Here is a 6,104-nt window from a genome sequence, read left to right on the forward strand (position 1 = left end):
TCACTGATTTATTTTCTGGAACGAAATATATGATAGGTAACATCATCTTCCCTAAGTTTGTGAAATCAAGATGAGTATGCATGAGTGGCAAGTATGTGGTATTCTAATAATTGAAGAAATATTAACTGCCATGATAGAAAAGTTTGATAAGTGGTCTGATATTCACACTTTGATGGCTATTTCTGTTATTCTTGATCCAACTCGTAAATTGACATCCTTGCATGCTTGTTATATTGCTTTGTTTGGAAGAAAATACTGAGTATTATGTTAATAAGAGCCATGAATTATTGTGTGAACTACTTAATGAGTGTAGACCGGCAAGAGATGAAGAGGTGGTGGACACATCATCTTCTGCACCTCCCAAGTCTTCAGTTGAGGCTAAGGCAGTGAATGCTATATTCAAAACTCTAGCCGTCAATAATAAAACTACTCATTTAGTGAAGGCCAAAAATGAGTTGGACCGCTACTTGAAGGAAGAAAATCTCCCTTGCACCGATGAGGACTTTGATATACTTGGTTGGTGGAAAGTGGCTGGTACTCGATATCCTACATTGCGGATAATAGCTCGTGACATTTTTGCAATTCCAATCACAATTGTAGCTTCTGAATATGCATTTAGCACTAGTGGAAGATTTCTAAGTGAACATCGTAATCACCTCACACCAAGTTTGTTGGAACCATTACTACTTCGCTACTTATTGAATTTCAGAACCTTGTCATGTTTGCTACTCAGAATCGTCTATTTCAGACTTCAGTACTTTCTTTCTTGCTATATATTGTTGTTTCTAAAATCTGAATTTCAGTGTTGCTATAACTTGTTATTGACACATTTCAGTGTTGTTGTTATACCTTGTTCACATATTTATTTGGGTTTATGTTCAGTTGGAATTAATTATTTAGTTCTTGTTCACATGTTCACCGATGGGCACCAATGAGGAAATTAGAGTTGCTTTGTTCCTTCAAATGAGCTGAAGTCTTTTATTTTATGCATGCTAAATTTCATCACTTGCATATTTAGAGTTGGATTTTGGGTTGGTGGTTGTATGCCTGTATAGTTCATATGTTCATTTGGATTTTGGGTTGATGGTTGTACAATTCATGTGAGATATGGTTGTATAGTTCATGGCGGGTAATCGAGTATGCCTGTGGATGACGATACTCGTGGACGACGGGTTTGTTCTTTGTTCTTCACCTGCGGGCATTCGCGGGTATGCCCATAGGCAAACAAAAATTCGTGGGTATAGGTATGAGGAAGTAGTACTCATACCCGCCACACCCGATTGCCATCATTAAATAGGAGGCAGTACATCACTGTTATATAAGACGGGGACCCAGACCCCCTAGGGGAGACTCTCTTTTTCTCCCGACTACTGGAGGTAGGTCTCAAGACCTTAGAGTAGGAGAAACTTGGCGACTTTAGCCCTAGGTTAGACTAGATCTGATCTACTTCTTATAATAGATTAGCCACATTATCTGTACTCGAGTGAATATATAAACATAATCATCCATATAGGACGTAGGGTATAACTCGAACAAGAGGTCCAAACCTATATATATCGCGTGTGTCTCGCTTCATGTTAAATCTTTGATCCATGAAGGTAACCCTATTATTTTTTGATACATTGTCAAAAATAAATTCTCGACAAAGGCGTGTGCAAAATACGTCATATTTATTCAAAGCAGATCGGGCTATTTGGTTCTCGCCCTAGAAAGCCAAGTCAAAATTTGACCATATTAAAATTGGGGTCATGTCAAAATTTAATCATACCAAGTAGTGTTTGGTTTGAGACCAAATAAAAATTTTGGCTGGCCAAAAATCGAGGTGATCATTTTGGACGTCAATATAGGGAATCAAAACTCGGATCTTCAACAGGCTAAAGGCTTACTCGAAACGTTGGGTGAAAGAACTTTCCTCGGAACTATGGGTCGTTCGTACTTCGACTAATATGTTCACTAGTGAAACTCCATTCTTCTTAGTCTATGGAGCAGAGGTAGTTCTCCGGACTAAGTTGCGGTTCGGATCACTGCGAGTGGAAAGTTATTCGGAGAAAGGGCAAAAGCTACGTGCGGATGACATCAATTTACTCGAGGAGTATCTTGATCGAGCATCTATTCGAGCGGCTCAGTATCAACAAGCGTTGTGTATGTATTATAGTCAAAAGATTCAGCCTAGGAAACTCGTTGTTGGAGATCTTATTCTATGAAAGGTGCAGAAACAGGCTCAGCTTTATAAGTTATCACCTAGTAGGAAGGACCCTATATAGCGGTCGAAGTTACCTGACTTGGATTAGTGCAGCTATCTACTTCAAACGGTGAGATACTTGAGCACTCATGGAATATCAACCAATTCCGTAAGTTTCATTCATAGAAAAGTGAAGGCCATACTCCCCCTTAAACGAGTCGAAGAACCTTATATACTCATCCCTTAGACAGTAGCTGAGCACGCCAGGTATCAGATGCCAGCCAACGTAAGGGCCAGGGAGAGTGGCCAAGGCGAAGACCCTAATGAAGCTGCTGACCGGCGCTGATGATGCCGAGTGACCCTCCGTAGAGTGCGAAGGTGATCTAGCGGTTGTTGACAGAGAAGATGACCACACTTTCTTTACCACCGGAGGATTGAAGGCTCCATCGCCGAAGATCTTGTCGATGACCTCGTCGATGATCTCATCAAAATCACCACCATCTTCATCTCCCTCCTGTACGTCTCATGTCGCTGACTCCTGCGTCGATCGTTCTGTGACGTCGGTGTCAAGGAAACGTCGAAGGTGGCGAATGAAGGGTTGACGACCTCCAATGAACATTTTGTTCTTTCTCCTCTTAGGCCTTTCAATCGATTCATCCTCGTCGAAAGAAACAATGATGGCTCTTGGAGGAACCATGACGAGGGGCCTTGGGGTGAGAAATCATATCTCTTCACTTTCTGGACCAGGCTTGGGAGACGAAGGTGGAGTGGAGGCCATGGCTTTAAGCTCTACGAGTTTTATTGGGCGTGTAGGGAGAAATGAAGGAGACGGGGTAAAAAACCAATGACCTCAGTTTTCTCTCTATTTATAGTCATGGAAATGATCTAATATCGTTGGGCATGAGAGCGAAGCCGCTTCAAGCTCTACAAGTTTTATTGTGCACTGTACAAGCGAAGCTGTCAAGATCCGATATTGTTGGGCATGAGAGCGAAGCCGCTTCACTCGCGTAGCAATGAAAGGACAATTATGTCGCCTAAAGGAGGGTAAATAGACATTTTTACAAAAATTTGTCCCCTTCTAACGTTGGGCTAAACTTACAACGCTAAATAGACTAATGGATTTTTCTAAATATGCTAGCCTCAACTAGTGCACAATCACCCTAAAAGTGTAAAAGTTACAATCCTAGGGTGACAAAGATTATTCAAAACTAGCAAAAGATATTCAAGAAAACTCTAATTGAAAATCCAGAAAACATTGTTCATCGGATACTCCGGGTTCAGATCTGATTGTACAGTATCCGAAGTTTTCTGGTTAAAGCCGGAACTTACAAGTTCTGCAAAGAATGAGTTTGAAACTGAAATTAAAGTATGCTTAAAGAGTTCTAGCTCAAATCAAATGAAGTCGTGTGTTCCAAGTGATGATTCTCAGTAGATTCACGGAGAACCTACAATCAATTTCACACGAGCAAGTAGATCGAACAATATGCACAAATATTAAGCACGAACTCAAGAACAAGAAAAGCAAGAGAGGAGACACAAGATTTGTTTTCTGAAGTTCGGATACCTTCTTTAGAGGTTCCTACGTCTCCGTTGAGAGACTCGGTCACACTTGAGCTGGGCCTCTCTCAATCCTTTTTTGTCTCCAAGCTCGGCCACACTTGAGCTTAGGTTTCCACTCTTGATTTCTTCCCTTCTGAAGGTGAAATCGAAGTCTTCACAAACTTCCCGCGACACACCATAACCTTGGGTACTCGCCGACAACGTCTAGCCGCCTAGGAGCTCAAAGCTCCAAAAGTAACAAACACGATGATGAACTTCTTGCTGATGAACTCAACTGCTCTAGATGAGAGTTTAGCTCACCTGCACTCAATCTTGTAATCTCTTAACCCAACTCATTTTTCTTCTTAAATCTCACACAAAAATGGAGTGGAGAGGAGTTCTTTTGGCTCTAAAATATTTTTCTTTCGTGCCCAAGCAGCTGCAAACAAGGGTGGGGGTGAGGGGTTATTTTACCCTTCCCCCAAAAACTAGCCATTACACATCTTTTTGTACTGACCAGAGTATCCGGATCAACCCGGATTATACGGGTTGGCACTTGAACGTGTAACCGAGAACCCTGGTCGGAATACAACTCGGAGGGTTCGGACAACTACCAGAACTCAGAGACAAACTTAGGCCCTAATAGACCTCTAGGCTTGGAGCTAAACCCAGAGGCCAACCCGAAATATCCGGATCCGCCTGGAGTGTTCGAGTTCAGCACAACTAACCATCTGAAAATGGCGATAACTTTTGATCCTAAAGTCCGCTTTCGACGATTATGGACTCTACGAAAAGCTTATTTAGAGGACTACACATTTAAACTGAATTCATGACCCTAAACACATTTGATCAAACTAGGAATACTTCTAAACCCAATTTGGACACTTCCACACTTTTCGCACCAGATTTTATAGAGAACTCTCACTTTAGGTTGATTAGAAATTCTTGAGCACTGAGACACGATAAATAGCTCATGTTGCATCCCTCTAATAGTGTGGCATACATATACTTAAATTCAAATTTAAAACTCATTTGTACCAATTTGAGCATTTGAATAGCTTCAAGTACCGCTTGTTTCTTTCAAACCTTAAGGTTTGCCAACTTCTATATTGTATTAACTCAATTTCTTCTTAATTCTTCATGTGATTGATACTTCCCATGGCCTCGTATGGTATTGGCGCAAACCCTTGACTTGCTATTCACCATCACCTTGGTACTTCGGCACCAAACTATTTGCTTACCCTTCACCACCGGATGGTCCATTGCAGCCGAGTCTTACTTGCCCTATACCGTCTTGCCATAGAAAACTATTTTGTATCTGATATCTTTAATAAATTCACTTTATCATATATGGAGTCCAATCTTGTTCTTCACTCTTGGCATATTGGATTTCAATTCAACTTATGCATTCTTATGTATTCTAACTCCAACTCACTCTTAAGCAGAAATCACACAGGTTAGTCCATAAAACTCTATTAACAATAACATTCCTTTAGTTACTTAATATCCAAAAGTAACTTAGTATTCACGCTTATCGCCGATCTTATATGAGTTTTTCTCTCTTCTTATGAGCATCACTAAGAGCTCATTCATCTTGATGCATATGTCTCCCCCATGCATCACCTATGGAACAACTTACTAATAAACTTAATAATATTGTTAGTCTATAGGTATTATCAATAATTACCAAAATCACATATAAGGGCTATATGCACTTTTAGGCATGTCTAGCAGAAGTCAAGGCGTCGCTGAGACGTTGTGACTTGTCCAATCTCTGCAAAGAGGGGTGCACGGTCATTATTGCATATCAATTCAAAGGCTACGATGAAAACGAGCATGGGCAGAAGTGGGTTTTTAATGCTTACCCACCCGACTGTTCGAATACACTCGATGACCATAACTTAATCTCAACCACCCGCTCGGGTGCTGGAGTCATTGAGTAAATGGTCGAGAAACTAAAGTCGACGGTTATGCTCTACTCTCCACTCGATCCAGCTATCAAGTGGAGAGTCAAGGTGTGAGGATCAGTGACATCCTAAGATGAATGGTGAATTAGGACACTTAGAAACCTAACCGGCTACAAAAAAATTCACAAGATAAATCTATCTTAATTTCTATCTAAATGTGCTCTAGGTTTATCTAGTGTGTCTACTCTACCGCTCAAAAACGATTGCAAGCTATCTAGGAAGGTAAATTGCAAGAATGTAAATATGAAAGTGTAAATAAGGTAGATAGAGCAAATTCGGCACAAGAAATTTTTATCTCATATTATCGATGGCATGAATGTTACCCCTAGTCTATGTTAAAGCTCTGCCAAAGATATGCTCCCGGTCGGCACCTGGTCATAACTCTTGAGTCACCAAACCACTAAAGCAAGGCCTCA

Source organism: Phragmites australis, chromosome 2 (assembly GCF_958298935.1).
Source record: "Phragmites australis chromosome 2, lpPhrAust1.1, whole genome shotgun sequence".
NCBI classification, from domain to species: domain Eukaryota; kingdom Viridiplantae; phylum Streptophyta; class Magnoliopsida; order Poales; family Poaceae; genus Phragmites; species Phragmites australis.